Source organism: Leptosomus discolor, chromosome 4, assembly GCF_034619465.1.
Source record: "Leptosomus discolor isolate bLepDis1 chromosome 4, bLepDis1.hap2, whole genome shotgun sequence".
Lineage (NCBI taxonomy): Eukaryota > Metazoa > Chordata > Aves > Leptosomiformes > Leptosomidae > Leptosomus > Leptosomus discolor.
In genome coordinates, this window is record NC_141394.1 from 19,840,156 (window position 1) to 19,858,946 (window position 18,791).

Genomic DNA, 18,791 nt, shown 5'->3' on the forward strand with positions numbered 1-18,791 from the left:
TCTCAAGTGAGACTTGGCACAGCGACAGAGCTGGTAACTCCTCTGTTCGCTTCCTGGACTCTCTCAAGTCTATCTTGCAAGGCTTGAGCACCAAGCTTTTATCCTTCCCAAGACTCATGTCTGACACCCTCCTACTGTAATGCTGGGCTGTAGGCTATATACTGTCTTGTGGTCAGCTGGACTGGACTGAGTTTGGACAAATCTGGTTCTTCCTCGTAGAAGCACGTGGTCAGTGGCAAACAAAAGTTTTCTTTATTTTAACAATAGGGAAAGACCCGATGGATGAAACGTATTTTAAATCAGTGGTGCACATGCACATCTACCTGCCCAGCAGAAGGTACCTTAGGTAGACTTTTCAGGACATTCCAGCAGATGTCCTTCCCAGTCTTCTTCCCCTAGCAAGTCCTTTTCTCTTTCGTAGAGTCCCTTTCTCACCTGCTCTCACCTGATATGTGTGGAGTCCTTTCCAAACCATTTGTTAGCTGACTAGAGGCAGGCGGTAGGATCTTCAGTGCTAATAGTGTAAGTTTTGTCTCTCAGCAGATCCAGGATTGCTAAGGGATGGCTTCTGAGAGCTACTTGTTTCCTCCCCGGTTGCTTTTTTGAGCAGCCTTTAGTGAAATGGAATGAGTATGTTTATATAGTAAGCATTACAATAACCACGTCAACTTACAGTATTACTAAATTGTTATAGAACAGATGCATGTCTGTTGCAAAATGAATCGACTTTTGCAAGGGAGCTGTACCTTCTAGAAGTGCTCAGCATGTGCTGTTTAGTTTGTGCAGGGATGTTCTGTTTGGTTGGTTTTGTATACAGTGATCTATCAAGTTAAATGCTGAGCCATCAACACAGCCATACATCTGACTGGTCAGAAGGCTGCCTTTAAGGGAGTGTCACTGGACAAAAATTGGCATCACGTACTGCTGGATAGAGTGTAGGTTTTCTCTTCTGTAGAAACTAGTGAATCTTCTTGAAAAGTGTGAAAGTGTTTTGCTGCGAACTAGATTTGTCTGAAGGGTTTTCTTTTCTAAGCACTTTTTTCCCTAGTATTTGGCAACACTTACTCATTTTCCCCCTGAAAACAGGAACCTGTTGTGATGAATATTATACAGTTGAAATGGTAATTTTCCAGGGAAAAGAAGTCTCAAAAGAAACTTTTTACCCAGACCCTGTATTTAAATACAACTCTGTGTTCAAGTTCTGCCCATCTGTGAAAGCACTTTGTGAGGCCACAGTTTAGAAATAATGTCACTGTTTTCCCAGCCAACAAGATTGCACATTGCCTTTTTAGTGCCACAAGTAGTGTCCGTTTAGTGGTCAGAGCTGGTCAGAGTGAATCACCCGTTTTCCTCCAAGATGTGAGCTTTGTGACGCTCTTTACCATGGCTGTTTTAGGGAGCAAAGATCTGGCAATCAGCCTGGCGTACAGATCACACAGGACTATTCCTGCATCTTGTGTGTAAGTCACAGACTTAGTATTTCAGTCACTAAAAGCTCCTGCTGAGCCATTCTCTTGAAACTCGCTTTTTAAGTCAAATTTGGAGAGGGGACAAGCAGATAGATGGCTGTTTTTCAGCCTCTGATCACAGGCAGATACTTCTTTCTTACGCTTTACTTTGCTCTCTCACCAGCGATTTCAGACCTATTAAGTATTTTGTCTTGCCTCCACAGGCTGTAATTCTCTCTCGGAGCTCTAACGTGCATGTACACGGGGGTTTTTATTAGCTTGGTAGGAGCCATTCGGTCCTGTCGTGGTGTGAGGGATAAGTCAGCTAGAAGAGACCACAATGCAACCTTGGTGGTTTCCTGTGTGACTAGCCAAGGAAAAGTGACTTGTCAGCAGACCAGGCGCTTTGGAGAACAGACCCAGTGCTCACGGGAGGAGAAATACGATGGCATCGTGTGTGTTCATCCTTCAGGCACTGTTTTACTTGGGCTTTCCAGTTTAGCAGGGTCCGAGGTGATAGTGGGAAGAATAATAAACTAAATTGGTGTCCAGTGGGGTAGGTATGCTGACTAACATTTATTTCAACAGACATTTATCCTCTCTATCCAGGGCGAGCCCAAAAGGCATAAGATCTACAGAAAAAATAAGAGCAAAGGTTGGTAGGCGCACCTTCTTCTTACCCAGTTGTTAGGATTTAATTACGTATTCCAGTAACAGTCAGTACCTAAAGTGAGTGGAAGGCTGATGTTGTGAAATCCTCTGACCTCTTAGAAGCCTCCACAGTCCTTGGAAGAAAGAAGCAGGGTAAGCAAAAGATAAAGTGGACAGTAATGACAGCAGAATCCATGGTAAAAAATGGGAAAAGAAATTAAAGGAGAAGGAGAGAAACAGATATGACTTGTTTCGTTTTGTAGTATGGATTGGGTTTCGATGTCTCTCTGCAGCTGTCGCTATTGCTGCTGCTGCCACCATTATTTATTATTCATTATTTAGCACAGTGAAGGAGCAGTAGTTGAAATAAACTCAAGAGCATAGCATTTGGTAACAAATTATTTTGAAGACTATCCCCCAAAATAAAGTTACAGAATCATATTTCAAAGGCTATATAGATGGAAGAGCCCACTGGACGAAAATAAAATCAAACTGGTGGGTATGTGGATCTGTAAATAAATGCTGGTGCTTGTCTTTCATAACCACTCTGGCTGCTGAACCTTTCAGTAACCTCGGCCTGACCACTGTGCTGCACAGGTCTGTCTTCTGACACGTGTATTTATTTAAAGGCCGTAACACTGTACCCAGTGATTAAGGGTGTCTGCAAACATGAATAATGAGTGAGACTTTTATTTGAAAACAGGCAGAGCAGAGATGACCCCAGTACTGCAACAAGACTTTGAGCGGTCCTGTCCCTCCTGGCACCCTAAATTCTGAAATGGCCTCTTCTTGGAAACCACGTTTTCTACAGAAAAAGGATTTAGTTGTTGGTATAGAAGATTTAAACATGCTGAGGATCAGAAAACTGCTTAAGCAATTTTCACAGTGTATCAAAATGACATGGGTAGAGATTTTCCAAGAAGCTTTTTTGGTGAAAGTCAAGACTTTTTGGTGACAGCAATAGTTGTGTGTTATCGGGTCATTTGCCATTTTCATTCTGGTTGAGATCTCTGGTGTCTAAAATTATTGACTTCTGTCTGGACTACTTTGTAGAGTGCAAATTTCATTTGGGTCGACGGACAAGATGTCAGTGCAGAGCTGTTGTGAAGGAGAAGGCCTCGTGCATGCTTGCATGTTAAGTCCCTGAAAACAGATGTTTGTTGGGAAAAAAAAAAAAAAAAAAAAGGAACATGTTGCAGCTGAGCATCCTGGAGAACTTTATGCACTGCTGCAGGCTAATAATGGAAAGCAGGAGAGGGCAAGAGTGGGCCATGCATTAAACCAGGGAGTTGTTGAGAGTGAGTGCAGAGTAGTCAGGATAAAGAAACATCTTGTAGAAGATTTGAACAGAAGGTTGCTGTGGCTTTGCTGCCCCAGAAGGTATAAATTTGCTCTTCCCCCTTCTCTCAGCTGGCTGCCCCTTCCCTTTCTTTGCATCAGAAGGTGACACAGCAGTAAAATTCCTCACAAGTGCCATTTCTTTGTGGAGGGTTACTGCTTACTGCCACATCCCTGAGGGTCCCACACCAGCCTGAGAAGTCTGGGATTTGCTTCATGAAATGGGGTAGCCAAGTGAACCTCACAAGCAGAGATGCACGTGGACAGCAATTAAAGCTAAAGCCATGCTATGTGTACCGTGGCCTAGAGGAGCAGCAGATCATTTAACAGTGAGAAACATGAGAAAAAGAAAGAAAACCTTCCTCCCAGAGCTTGGTGCGGTCCCTCCCTGCTTTCCCAAATGAATCCTCTAAAGTTTCCACAGAGCGCGTGTGTGGCTGGGGGAAACACTTGTAATTTGTTGTTTTGCAGAAGGGTGGTTCCCTGTGCCCTTGGAAAGAGGCCTTTGCTGAAAACCAAACAACAACAAAAACTTTCCCTTCAGGAAGCCAAAGCCTGTTTTTTGAAAGCGTACGTGCGCATCCATTGCTTTTGGCATGGTCTTTGTGCAGGCATCCAAGAACAAATTTTGCTCTAAAAGTGATGAAATGTATGTGGAGGAAGTAACAGAACTTTGCACACGTGTCTCAGCACACTAGAAATGTTATCCCCATTGTATAGATATGTTCAGGATGCGGTACTGGATTCTGGGCAAGCGAAGGGCTGCATCTCAGATATCTTGACGTCTGCTGCTCCAGATAACTATTTAAACATTGGGGGTAAAAAAAGGCTTAAGAAATGGTATTAAACAAACAGCAAAACCTCTCTTCTCTTTCTAAACATAACTAAATGCAGTCATAATGTTTAGTTATGTTGGCAATGCTAGAAATAAATTTAATAGCTTTCCACATAATTTTGCTTTAAGTTTCTGCCTTCCCAGGCTTCTTCATGGAAAATGGTGTCTCTTCTGTTAGTCCCTTGCTGAACCTGGCCATGTATAAGCAGAGCAGTAATGCTGTTGCATCTTGGGATTTTATCCTTTGATTTTTGTCACAAGACTTTGATTCCTGGAGTCAGGTGACTGAATGTCTCACCTCAGCTCTTGAATTTTTTAGCAAGTTTCTGCACTCCATGGATGTAAAGTTTTAAGTCTGGAGTGGAACCAGCTGCAAGTGTATTATTTTATCTCCTTAACTGTCTGGTGGAGGAAGGAGAGACCAGCTCCTGACTTTGAAATGTGAGAGCTGCAGCGCTCCAGAAACCAGGAGCATCCTGTCCTTTCAAGAGTTTCTTGCAGAAGCAATGATCGCCACAGTGCCATATCTTCCAGTGGTGCCTATAGCTTGGTGTTGGTTACAAGTTATTAGAAGCCTGGCTGCTTTCTTAGCCCCTTCAGTAGTGTGAGAAGGGCATTTCATTCCCAGACTGCAGAATCTTTCAGGCCACGTTCTTACTATCTTTCACCTTCCCATTGAGAGGTGTTTCCCATGCCTCAGCAGCACTGTGGAGCTGAATGAAACTCAGTGGCATCTCGTGCCTGCGAGTAGGGACCTTTGGTTAGAGGTAGGCTCCAAGATCCCCTTTCTTAGTGCCAGGTGGCAGCTTCAAGCAGCGCATCAAGGGAGGATGCACATGCAGGGATGTGATTTCAAGGGCGGCCACGCTGCCAGTTCAGTCTGTACCCATGGGCACGTGTTGTCCTTGGGCATGGAGCCAGGAGGCTTGTGGGTGGCATGGTGACAGCTCTGCTGCAAACTCACTTGGGAAACCTCAGATGGAGCTCATCAGGAGGAGGCTTGGGGGGACAGCACCGCTCCCGTTTTGTCAAATGGTAAAATCGTTTCACCCTGAAGAGCCTCTGAGCAGGCTCCTCTCACAGCAGCCATGCAAGTGAAAGACCACAGGTGAAGGCTACTGTGAAAAACACCCACCACATTTTTCCTTTGTAACTACTTTGACTTACTTCTTTCAGATATGAAAGGAAGAGCTGGCAGACAATGCCTTCCTTTCTCATAAATGAGATTTCAATACCTGAAGAAGTTGACAGTGTCCCTCTGTCTTATATTCTGACATTGTAGAAGGCTTCAACTTAACCCTGGTAGTTAAGCTGTAATTGTCTGAACTGAGCCAGGGGGAAGCTGGTGAAAAGTGACACACGTATCTTTTTTTTTTTTTTTTTTTAAATGTCACTCATCCAATTGGCTTTTAACAAGAACACTCTGCAGGCCGTCTGTAGAAGGACCTGTCTGCTAACGGGCATATATCACAAAGTTCTTGATCACCTCCTCTTCCCAGGCTTTTCATTGTTTGTTAAGGAGCATTGATGTGCTGTGAGATTCTCTTGTTACAGTAATTCCTGTGTGTTGGACTAAAAAGTCCTCATGGGAGCAACCCCGTACAGGCTGAGAGACGGGCCAGGTGATCTTCTCCATCTCTGCCTTCTGTGATTTTGTCGTTCGTACGTGACACTTCTCTAAACAGTGCCCTTAGAGAGCACTCCTGGCGGTAAAGCTCTAAAACGCCAGGATTATCCAAGGAGAGCCTTTTTAGCTCAAAGTACATCACATAATAGAAAGTGTAGACAGCTTAACCAAAGCAGCGGTTTTGCAGTCTAAGCATCTGGTGCATACTCGGGGGACTGTGGCTTGACTCCCATCATCTGCCAATCAGGTCATGACTTGGCACAGCAAGTTTTTGGAATTGTGTCGCGTTGCTCTGCGGAGCTGTCACCATCCTGAAGAGCCGCCCCAGGAGAGCGGGCTGCTGAGCAGCCTTTCGCCCTGGCGCACACTCAGGCGGCTGGACCAGTGCCTCGGCGCGGAAGGGCTCCATGCCTTCCCGAGTTCTTCCACTCGTGGGAGATCGGCAGGGTTTCTCCCTGCTGAGGGGTCTCCTGTTTACCACTGAACTTTGCTTCCTTTAGTGGCTTCAGCAATAAGCTAGTGCTGGTGGTGTAACTGTGCCGGTGCAGCCCAAGAGGCACCGCACCTCCTCCAGCGGGAGCAGCAGAAAGCAGCCGGCCACCGACAGCCTTGGCCACCATCTCAGCATCGTCCCTTAAATCTTCCGAAGGCGACTGAGCCTTGCTCCGGCACCGCAGAGGCGCCTGTAAGGAGGGGCCGAATGTGTGCCTGGTGGTGTGTAGCGCTCAAATTGCACCTGACAAAGAGGAAGCAGCTTGCTGAAGGGGGAGCGCACAGCTGTCAGCTCCCGACAGCCATGACAGATTCACAGGGCTCTGCCGCTCTGTCTCACCCAGCTCTGGAAATAAGGAGAGGCTTGTCTCGGGATCCAGAAGAGCTGGCACTGTCAAGGCCATACCAAATCCCTCGTTTTTAGCCAAGAAGCCTGCTCTCCCGCCTGCTTCTTAACTTAGGTTTTTAGTAACGTTGCTCAAAGGAAGTGGGAGTTGAATAGGATAGAGAAAATTTCTTTTCTTCCTTGTTCTTTTCCGAGTAAGATTTTTGCCTGTTGGTTTGTTCAGGTGCGTGCAGATAAGGAATACAATTCTGGGCTTTCTTGGAGAAAATGTATTCTCTGAGGATGTAACTAGAGCACGCTGGCATTGTAGCTCCCTGGATCCTGGCTGCCTTGCTGGGATCAGGGCAGTCTGGTGAAATCAGAGGAACTGTCGTCGTTCTGGCCATACGGGTGGGGATGCTGAGGCATGAGGCAGGAGAGTGATTTGTCCAAAATTCAGATTGTGAATGCATCAGGCTGCCAAACCCCAGCCTTACAGCTAGACTTCTCCTGTGTAGCGTTAATAAAACCAAATTCTGCACACTTCCCAGGACTACAGCCACCTACCCCACCCCCTCTCTACCAGTTAATGACCTGTCTGGAGGCAAAGAAATTAGTCTGTTCTTGTGAGACCAGTCAGCTGTAGGCAGGGTGGCACCGGTGGCTTTTTGCTTGAAAGAAAACAGGCTAAACCTTATTTAGATTAACAAAGTTGCTTTTTGGTATCAACAGCATGCAAGACTCTTAAGGCTGCGGTACTTCCTTACACAGCTGTTGACAGAAGACTCTGTATCCTGAGGAGCTCTTCAGAGAGGGACGGCTTGTTTACATTTACTCCTTTTTGATTTTGCTTCATAAACATACATAGCTATCCTGTCGCTGAGCAAAGAGAGGTGTGCTCCGGCGTACTCTGATTACTTGGACCATACAAAGCATTCCCAAAGCTGAGATGAAATGCAAACAGTCAGCTAGCCTTCACTCCAGAGCAAATGGTAAGATAAAGTAAGAAAGCACTTATTAACAGAAAACAAGAGCTGGTTTTACATCCTTCCTTTTCATTATCTCAGTAGAGAATGGTCCTGGGTCATGTTCATGCCTTAACTGTTGTGAAGTAGAAGGTCCTGATCCTTCAGTGTACCATGGAGCTTTGGTGAGTTAATATGGTCCAGTGCTTTACAAAACGCCGTATGAAGCCTTGTACAATCAGGCCGTACAAATGAGATGCTGCGGAACAGCTCCCCATAAGGCACGGTTTGCTCCAGGGCCTTGTCTTCCTGGGGCTTCTGTGGTGGCGGTTGCTTTTTTTCACCTGGTAGGGGAGTGAACCAAGCAAGGTGGCATGACTTGTTCGGGCACGTGGCTGGCATCATCTCACAGTGCCACAGGCCCCTTCAGGTGCTCTCTCGGTGTGCTGGCGGTGTGGGCCATCTGCCAGGACGTCGCGAGAGAGACCTTAGAGGTGTGAGCTTCCATACTCAGGTTAATTTTTAACCATTTCAACTTTTAGCACAAAAGTCACCTCAGCAAATTCTTCCCCCGAGTAACATATTTCTCGGAGACTGAGGCATTAGGTGGGGCTGCAGCCAAGGTGCCCCGTGCTCGCCCAGCGCTGGAGAGGCGTGCTCAGGAGCCATGAGAGCGTCAGGCAACATGGCGCTTAAAAACATCAAGGACAAGCAAGACCGTGAGAAAAGGATTCTCTATCTGTTCACTTGCCCTCGAGTTGCTGCCACAACCCCTGTCTAGATTTTTTTTAATGGAAAAGAAAACTTGTGTTGGACGTGTGTTCTCTTTTATGATTTATCTATTTTGAAATGGATCTGACAACTGTTAAAATTTCTGAAAGCTTCAGAGGAGGAGGAGGAGATCTCTGTGCTCCTTCAGCAGCCCTTCATGTGCATGCAGTCCCCGGCTCTCCCTCCTCAGATTTCTCCCCCTCCCACCTACTCGTGAGCACAAGCTTGGGAATGGGAACGGGATGTATCAATTCAGTATTATCCCAGCAAGAGAAGAGCCTCCTCTATTGCTATTTTTAGCTCGGTGGGTGCACCCTGCCTGCCATGAACTCAGTACAGTGAAGTGTTTAATTCAGCCTCCTCGCTCATTTAAAAGGAGGCTGTTGAGCACTCTGACCACCACAGCTCCACTTTTACAGCTGGCCGTAAATTTCCGAGTGTGCAGTGATATCTTTAGCTTTGACTCCAGAGATTTCCTGTTGAGCTGCAAGATGCAATCCTGCAAGCGCGCTAAAGCTAAATATACCCTCTCGGGCTGACATGCAGCCAAACAAACAAGGGCAGTGTCAACACGAGTTTTTTCCAGTGCTGAACGGGTCGAGTTATTCTGGAGGAGGTGGGGCCTAGTTCAATTAATTAGGCAGTTAAGTTTGTTTTGGCATTTAAATAATCTTTGGACCTCTTTCTGCACTAATCTTGTTTGTACTCACGTAAAAAAGACCTACGTTGCACCACTGTGCTCTGCGCTCGGCTTTGACTGCCGAGTCCGTTATGGATGAGGGTTTTCATCCTGTAGGCAATGATCTTGGCTGCAGAAAAACTCTGTAGCTTTTCACTTGTACTAGTCAGCATGGCCACAGCCTTTAAGAAACAAGAGAAAATAAGTTTTGAAGCAATCTAAGATTAGCGAGGGAAAAGATTAGTGAGGGAAAATAACATAAAAAATATACATGAGACACACAACACTCGCTTGTTTCTCTTCCTAGGGCCAGTGCCAAACCAGTGCTGCTGCTCAGAGTGATTCTTCCAAGTACAAGCTTGGGAATGGAAATACCTTTGCTTCTTGAATTTTTAGAGGTGCTTTTATTATGATGGGGCTGTTATAACAGTCAATGCACTTCATTTCACGTAAGATACAGGATGTATTTTTAGGCCGTAAAAAAATGTTTTGAGGGGAAGGGAAAAGCTAATAAGTCTTTCAGGTTGTATACCTTGATTTTGCCATTGTAAATCTTTGGTCATTTCCTCTTGTCAGCAGATGTGTGCGTGCCCAGCACCTGCTGAAGGTGCATCAGGCCTTCCTCGTCTGCAGCTGCATTTGGCTGTTGCTTTGTCTGAGCACGGTGCTGCTTGGTTTTCAGAAGGGAGGTTGCTACGAGGTGAGCTTTAACTAAGGCTGTCACTGCACTTCCAGTCACTGCCGAGAGCTACGGGACAGAGGTTCCGCACTGCTGTGAGGAAGAACAACAGGAAGGCTTTGGGCACTCCAGGAGCTCCCTATACTGCTTCCCCCAGCAGGTTTTGAAGGCTTTGTGCTCTGCCTTGGCTCATGTCTTTGCTGGTTTTAGTAGCTAGCCAGAGGAGCTGGAGTTCGCTGCAGGATTGCTGCTGAAAAGTCAGGGAGAGGAAGAACAGGTTTTATGTATGATTGTCTTTTTCCTGGGCATCATCACTATACCATTCTTCAGGTGGTGGTGTGTACATGATTTTTAAGAGAGAAATGCCTTATTGTAAGTAGCGAGAACACATACTAATACCTCAGCTCAGAGTAACAGATGATTTTGGAAGGAAGCCAGCAAGGAAAACATGCCACTTATAGTTAAATAAAGATAATAATGCTAATTGATGAGTATGGGGCAACAGTACACATTGCTAATGTGTTGTGCTTGTTAAGGAGCCGATTTTTTCGCAGTGACAAACTGAAGGCTGAAATCCGCTGATTTTGTTACAGTTTGGAGTTGTCTGACAGAGTTAGGCACATATCACCATGCTGGCTAAGAATCACAAACCTTTTTATAAAGCTGAACTGTCTTACTAGGGTGCACAGTTATTCAGGTGACAGTACATGGAAGCATGAGCACTGCGGTTGAGTTGCCGGAGATGTCCGTGAGGTGTAAGCAGCACAGCACTCGGGAGTCCTGATGCTTCTGCCAGTGGTGTGGCCTTCCTGCCTTGCTGCTGGGTTTCTCACAGAGGAAATTCCCCAGATCACACCCTGGCTGTTGGCCCTGTCTAGCAGTCCCTAAGCTGTCTTGGAGAAGACATCTGACAACTTTGGAAAGAACTGGAGTCGGCCCACTGAAAGCACAGCAACTCAGTGAATATTCTTCTAAAGGCAAAACCCCCACTGCGTTTCATTCACAGACAAATGGCTGTTGGAACATGAATAAAGCCTTTCTGTCTTTGTGCCTATCCATGATAACATTTCCTTATCAGTATCTTCTGCTACCTGTTTCCCAGAACTTGTTGGTAGCTGGTCCCTTTTGGTGAAGCCCAGGAAGGTGCCTGCACTAGGAGGGACCATGAATCTGGTGGACACCGCAGTTGCCGGTCTGTGTTGCGGATGATACCTCAGTGTTACATGTGTGTTTTCATGCCTAATATCTAGAAAATCAGGTTTGGGATCATTAGGTTGAGGTCCAGTGAAAATTCAACAAGATGTTCCTACACAAAGGATACAGGTCAGCATTTTCAGTGGGCTGCCATGGAGGTGCCTGAATGCTTTGGTATTTGGACACTGAGAAGCAGATACGGCTGTGCAGAATCACAAAAATTGTGACGCTCGTAGTAGTCGTGAGTGCATCTTCGATTTGAAACATTATGAACCTAGCTTACCAGTTGGAATATGGCGTAGGAATCTCGCCTCACCTGGTTTGTTGGGGAATATTTGATTACTGAGTTTGCTAACTAAGCAACAGTGCTGCTGAAAACAGTGACCCAGACCTGCTAAACCTGTCTTAAGTAAGAATCATGATTCATTTAGGTGCTTCTTAGTATATTCCCAGCTTATTGCAGTGTTGTAGGTAGCTTTGGAGGAAAAGATTTTTAAGATGCTAATGACAGCGTTACAGCTGCAACCTATGGGGAGGGGGAACTAAACAAAAGAAGGATTCATTAGAGAACAAAAGAAACACTGGAGGCTTTGAACCTAGGAGTCTCCCACACGTTAACTAGGTGTACTGCCAATGTGCTACAGATGTGCCTTACATGAACACATAAGGTAATGATATGTCTACAAAGGGCTGAATGCATCTGTTTGATGTTTTGTAGTGAATTATATTTAAGCAGGTGGGAAGCTGCAAACTCCCCAGTCCCTCCATATGTCAGAAATAAGATATTAAGAGGTCCAAAGATATCTTCTGTGGTTTTTGTAGAATGACAGCTGATGGCCACACCATGTGTTGGTAAATTGGAGCCCTGCTCTGCTGTTGGGAAGCACAGCCTGTGGTTTCACAGAGGCACCGTTTGCTTTTCTTTGTGAAGAGTTTGAGGTATCAGCTCTCTGTCTTTTTTGAATACAGGCAGAGGATAAAGTAGCTGGAAGGAAGGAGGCAACCCATATCACTGGGGAATTCAGGGGCTCTCTGTTTTCATGCCTTGCCAGGTGAATACTGGAGGGATGCTCAGAGGGGGGCTGGGAGAGGAGAGCCCTGCTGGGCTGAAGTGCCCTCTGGAGCAGCCCTGCAGAGGCGGTGCTGGGCGCCCTGCGTTCAGGACAGGGCACACACAGCGCTCCCAGACAGCCCCTGCTTCCCTGAATACTGCTGAATCAGCCTGGGGAGCGGGGAATGTACCTAGCACCAATTTCCAAGAAGACTGTGCAGTCATACTCAAAATAATTGTGCCTGGAATTCAGGATTTAGTCACTGAAATGTGACTGCTGTGCCCGTAACCCAGGGTGTAGCAGAAGGAAGCCCGAGCTGAGTTACTTACACCATAAAGATGTATTACAGGCGTTTGCCCAGTGGTCTGGCTTGGGCTTCAGAAAATGCAGTGACACCTGTATCCAGGATTCAGACCCACTTGTGATCAGGATTGTGAGTTACACTACCTTAACTGTAGTAGTTTCTCTCGTTCTTTCTGAGGAGAGCACAACTGGGAGCCATGGATGAGTTGTGGCTTTTGTTAGTGACTTCTGCAACAGTGGGGTTGGACCCTTAGTAGCAAGGGGCCAAGGAGATCTCAAGGGAAGCAAGAAAGGGGATGGGATTCTTGCAGCTGCAAAAAGCTCAGGGTCAGAATGAAGTACATTACAGATGCCTACTTGTCTGTAGAGATACAACCAAAACACTCCATTAAAAATCAAGTTCTTCAGATTTAGATTTATTTAGAACTAGGTGCGTCTGTGTAGTTTTTCTCGTGCTGTTCCTTCTTTAGCTATTGCGCGTTGATCTGTCATTGAGCATTTGAATATAAAAGGTATCGAGGCTGGCTAGGAAGATCTTTAATTGTAGGTTGTTCCCTTTTTCATTGTATGTTATGAAAAAAAAATGCAATAAGGAAATGTGAATGCTGGGCTAGAGCAGGTCACTAGTAATCTATGCACCTACCAATCCCATTAGCTCCTTTGGATTTTGCACTGTAGGGGCCTAAAGGAAATATGGCCTAAAAATAGCCGTCCAACTTATGAAAAGGAGACAGCCAAACCTTCCTTCAGCTGAGCCGCAGCTGCCTGAGCATTTTGAGCAGCAGTAATAGAAAGCTGCAGTATGGAAGCTCTTTCCTTTTCTCAGGAGACTCGATTTTACAAAGGATAAAGAATGATGGATGAGAGATCTGCCCTGTTTTCAGTTAAATAACTTCTAATGCCACCTAAGAGGAAGCAGAGAGATTCTGTCATCTCATCAACATTTTAGATACATGCAGAGCACAGCCTTGGTTTGGTGGGTGGGATTTTCAGAGTCGCCAGTACCCTGCCACTTACTGTTATTTTTCAGATCAACATGCAGCTTTACATTGGCACACTGGGACACGGTCAAATTCACGGAGATGGTAGGGCTAATGGTTATATTAACGAAGGGTGTAATTCTTTGCAAACAGGGTTTTTTTTCTTAATAACTTCAACAGGACTTTTCTGAGGTTTGCATTTTCCTATTCAATGTCCTTTAGAAGTTATTGAGATAATGCAATTATAAGGATGAAAGTGGGGGCAGGGGGAACCTGACTCAAAGCCTGCAAAATAATTGCTGCATTTTTTTCAAAAGAAGTCTGTAGTCTTCATTCACGTTACTGATAGCTCAAACAAGGCACCGCAGTTGAGTGGCAACTGCACCAATTAGCAGTGCTGCTGTTGGTTTGTGAATTGCATGTGAAATGTAGAATTTGTCCAGAAGTGCTAATGCAAATTGCTCAACAAAAATGTGCCCTCTGTGTCAAGTCTTTTCACTTGTTCTGACACACTGATGTCTTCCCAGATTTCTCTGATCGGCAGATCCCTCTCAGTTGACAGCTACCAGAGCTCATAAAGTAATGGAAATATTTCTTGTTGCCATTAGCTGTGTTTCTGCAGAGAGGGCTACAGGCTACTGCTGGGACCGGTTACTCACTATACAACATAATTTTGACTTTTATTTATAGGGTGTTGGATTTCACATTTCTAGAATTAAACGCTAAAAGCCCGGTAAATGTCTAAGACTTTACCTGCACAGAAGTTCAAAGACCTGGTTATCTGCCACGACAGTAATTTGGTCACATTGCATGTGTTCAGCATCCTCATGTTATTGTGTATGGCAATGACCTTTGTGCCTTACCGTATGAGGCTGAGTTACAATTGCCGTGGGAACCGTAACTTGGCATTTCCTGACTTTTTCAGCATACAATATCTCATCCTAATATTGCATCCTTTAAAAGCAGAAGTGGAGCAAGGACACGTTGAAATCTACGGAGTATAAAATAGCGTATTTAGCTGTCCATGGATTTAAGTTGTAACTGCTTGCACTACGGTGGGTCGCACCTCTGAGTCATAGGCACAGTTTTAGGAGTCCCATTGTGCTGGGCTCCCTGTACATGCAGGGTGTAAATATGTTTCCTTCCAACCTAAGTGTAAGATAAGAGATAACGCAAGGAGGTAAACACGCCAGGGAGTACAAGGAAACAGAAGAGACTGCTGGGCATCATGGAGACAGGAATCTCTACAAGCTTCTACAAATGTAACTATACTCGGGGCAGAGTTCAGGGTCAGATTTGTATGATTTTGAGCATCTTCTCCCACAAATGAAGTCCAGCAGGGAGGAAAGCATGAAGGCACTTCTAGCTAAAATGTAATATGTGGAAAAGAGCGGGTCATGATGGGGTGATGAAAGTCTCAGCAGTGAATGAAAGATGATGTGTGAGGTGGCATATGCTGCAGCTGGATTTGAGAGCAAGGGAGGAGGCTGAAATCCAAAAGAAGGGAAGCCAAGAGAGGGTTGCAAAGTTGGAGATGGCACAATCAAGGTGACAGGCAAAGAAAATGACCTGGGCAGCAGCTCTCTGGCTGCCTGCAAGCAGGGTAACTTTGCAACTGTCAGGGTGCGAGGCGATGAGAGCCTGGCTGTGGGACTCCGCAGGGAGGGTTGAGGCAAAGATGACAACCAGGTTATGGGCTGAGTGACAGGCAAGCGATGGTGCTGTCCATGGGGACTGAAGGAACAGGAAGGAGAGGAGACCTAGGGAGTAGGATGAGAGCCTACTTTGAGCTTGAGCTGACAGATATCCACAAGATGATCCCAGAGGCGGGGTGCGAGTTTAGTCAGAACAGACGAGAACTGGCGAGGGACAGAGAGGTAGGTCTGTGAGCTGCTGGCATAGAGAAGGTCCTCGAGTGTGTACAGAGAGTGAGTTTGGTGAGAGATACGAGTGAGAGGGAAAGGAGATAGGGGACGAGGACACAGACCCACAGAACGGCAGCGAGTGGGAGGGTGAGTAGTGGAGAGCTAGTCCGCGTAACACTGAGCAAGCAACTGAAGGTGTTGGGAGTCGAGTAGGAGCACTAGGAAAGGTGTACCGGATTTTGAGTGGAGTGTGGTCAGCAGCGCCGGAAGGGGCTGACAGGCTGTGGCGGTGAGCCTGGCGTAACAGTGCAGAGCTGCAGCCAGACAGGCGATATCAGCATCTCTGTGATAACTGGTTTCTGCGACAGGAGAGAAGTGAAAGCCTGTTTGGAAAAGAAGCTACGTTGGAGATGGAGACTAAATGCAGTCTAAATCACAGGCCACCACTCAATAAGCTTTGAGATGACAGTGAGAAGGGAGATAGGGTGAGAGCTGGAGAGTCACTTGGAGTCAAGTGTTGTTTGGCTTTTTTAATTTTTTTTTTTTTAAAGCATAAAGATGAAGCATGCTTGTGCTGCAAGGGACAGGAGCAAGAGGAGAGCAAGATATAAAGAAGACAACAACAGATGGGGGCAAGAGAGATGAGAAGACAAGGACGCAGCAAGGTTGCCAGGACAAGCAGAAGGGCTGGGGACCACTGATGAGGCCACCACCTCTGCGGCAAGGAGGGAAGAGCCGGACAGGACGCAAAGGAAAGCAAGCACGGAGAGAGGGAGATCATTTCTTGCTTTATGTCTCTCATGGGAGAGATCAACACAATCCTGTGCAAAGACCTGTCTCCAGTGAAGGCAGGGGAAGACAGGGCTTAAGGAGTGAGTCAAAGGCTGCAAAAAGGCAGCTGGGATTGCAGCTGTGAGAGAAAGTTAAGCTGGCAAACATGAGTGTGCATTAGGAATATGGCAGGGTAGGAGGAGGCAAAAAAGCATTCATGGTGCGGGGGAATTAAAAATAAAAAAGGAAATGTTTAAAGCTTAAGAGATAGCTAATTGTCTTAGAAGTGCTATCAAGGATACCCAGAAAGCCTCAGACGGCATGAATAAGGGCTTGATCAGCAAAGGAAGCTATGCCTTAGAGACCTGGAAGTCTAGGGATAAAGTCAGTACTGCCAAAAGCTGAGCTGAGTTAGGCCTTGCAAAAGAAATCAGTTCAGGAGTGGAGTTTTCCTTAGCCATATAAATAAAGGAGACCTCAGAGAGAAGGGAGGAACTGTGCAGTGAAGAGCATGTCAAGGTTAAAGACAACCTAGGCACAGCCCACATCAGAATACCTTGTCTCAGTTTTCACTAGGGCTAATAACATTGAATGTCAAAACAAAGGCCAGGTGGCTAATGGAAACACAAAGACCATGTCCAAGGTGGAAGAAAAATCAAGAGAGTTTCAAGTATTGGGAGTAGGTGATCTGGGTAGCCTGGATTTAAGGATGTTAAAGGAACTAGCTCGTGAAATCATAGACCTGCTGTGCCACCCCAGCTGCCTCACCTTATCAGCAGCTAGTTAGTTGAAACCACAGCAAAGATAATGTGGCTTTGCTGGGCAGCTGCAGTGGAAGACCACTTTCCTTGATCTTGCTGGCTACCTTTTGGAAATATTTGGCTCTGAATTTTAGACTGAAGTACCACCTGCAGAGAGGCTGCGTGGACAAGCATCTTCAAACAAAAGCAAGGGAGTTATTCCAACTCTTTGAAGTCAGTGTCAGACAGGGGAAGACCCTGGAATTTATGCATGAATTTGTGCAGATGACCGTTCCTCATCAGCACCAACACACCTGCTTTGGTGCTTTTATCAGTCACACTCATCATCTGCCAGAGCCCACCAGAAAACTGAGGTACTGCATGTACGTGGCACGCTCTCCTTCTGTGTTTCTTATGGGCACGGGGCAGAAAGAAGTCCTCACTTCACCCGAGTCCTTCTGGCGTGTGATCTTCCTCCCATGAGGGCACAATGTGAATGAGCTAGAAAAGAGTAGTATTAAAGGAACAGTTGTGCTCTGCAGATTGTTCACTTGCAAAGCGAGTTGTGCCAGGAAATACCGATAAAAACAATGTGGCTTTGCTGTGAGCACCAGGGACGTGGCATACGCACTCCCTGACCCCTCACCACATTTCTGCCAGTCCAGAAGCCAGTCACAGTGCAGGGGAGGTCCCTGGAGGCATGCAGAAAGAGGGCTACTTTGTGAGAGCCCTAAACCTTTGCTCTAATTTTTTCTGTGGTTTTTTTTTTTTTTTTGCCTTGGCAGAAGCAATGACGTGGGGTGATCACAGCCTCTTCCCAATTTTTGAGGTAAGGTGCCTTCTGCATATGGGAAGGAGAGCATATGGCCCACTGTGTTTATTTCTCAGCCAGGATTCTTTCAGGCTTGGCAAATTACATGCTGCTTGCTGAGGAGCAACACTGGTGCCAAGTTTGAATTTCTAAAAATGAAAGGGATTTCATTTATCACAGCACAGAGAAAAGGATCTGAAAAACGCCCTTAAGTGTGAAAAAATACCTTTTGTTTATGCTCAAACAAAACAACCAAGGGGAAATTTAACAAAATTTCACCTAGAGTAAAAAAAAAAAATCTCTGCAGTTGTCTGCAGGAGACTTCAGGCTGCTTCTGCCAGGCGTGAGCTAGAGCCAGGCTCTGTGAAATACCTCAACAACCGGTGAACTCCATGGGGTACAAGGTGATAATGTGGTACAGGCTCGGGCCATTAGAAGGAAAGGGGCTGCCTGGTAATGGGTTAGTGTTTGCTGCTAGAGAGCTCCATTAGAGCATCTTTTCCTCATACTTCTGCTTTTTCTAGGCCCCACATTTTTCCCCGTGTGTGCTAGAAGCTTTTCTTTCTCTTATAGCATTTATTTTTATTGTGTCATTTTTCCCTCTGTTCCCCGTTTTCATTGGCCCTGTGCGACTGTTTGTTTAAACCATTTGCCTGCTTTCATCTTCCATTTTTCTTCTCTCCCCCTTCCCGGGGGCTCTCTAGCCATGGTTATCCTTATGCTCCACATTAGCTTTTTTCCCTCCTGCTCCAGGATGGACTTGAACGGGTCGTTGATTAAAGCTAAAACCTTTAGCAGGAGAATTTCTAACAGGCACCAGCTTCGGGGTCCAGCCACCTCTGTGAGCTCTGCTCTTGCTCCGAGGCCGGCTTCCGAAGCCCCGGGACATTTGACGAGACAAGGCCAAGCTGGCACCGAGAGGGCAGTCGGATTTCCTCTGTCGTGGCCTGATTTGTACCTTTCAAAGTCCTCGGCTGTGCCGGCGGTAGAAGGCGGCAGGGACAGGGTGTGGAAAAGCTATGGTGTGGGTTGGCTTTTCAACTCTCTCCTCCTGCCTTTCACTCCCCGAAGGTTGCTGCTTGCTTTCAGAGTGGTACGGCGCGCTGTGAAATGCCATGATGGCACAGCTGCACGCAGCAGCCTTTCAGGGGAGTAATTACAGCCTTCATAATATGCATAAAATAGAAGGTCGGGCACTTCGGTGTTTCTTCAGATCCTCGCCCTCCTTCCCTCCCTGCCGCCAGCCAGGCTCAGGGGCCGGAGCT

At 46.2% G+C, this 18,791-nt stretch overlaps 1 protein-coding gene across 3 annotated transcripts in view; it reads left to right on the plus strand.

Annotated features, from left to right (window-relative positions):
* Positions 1 to 18,791, plus strand: part of MAML3 (mastermind like transcriptional coactivator 3) — a 250,995-nt gene that overhangs the window by 217,217 nt on the left and 14,987 nt on the right. The gene's annotated exons all lie outside the window — the stretch shown is intronic.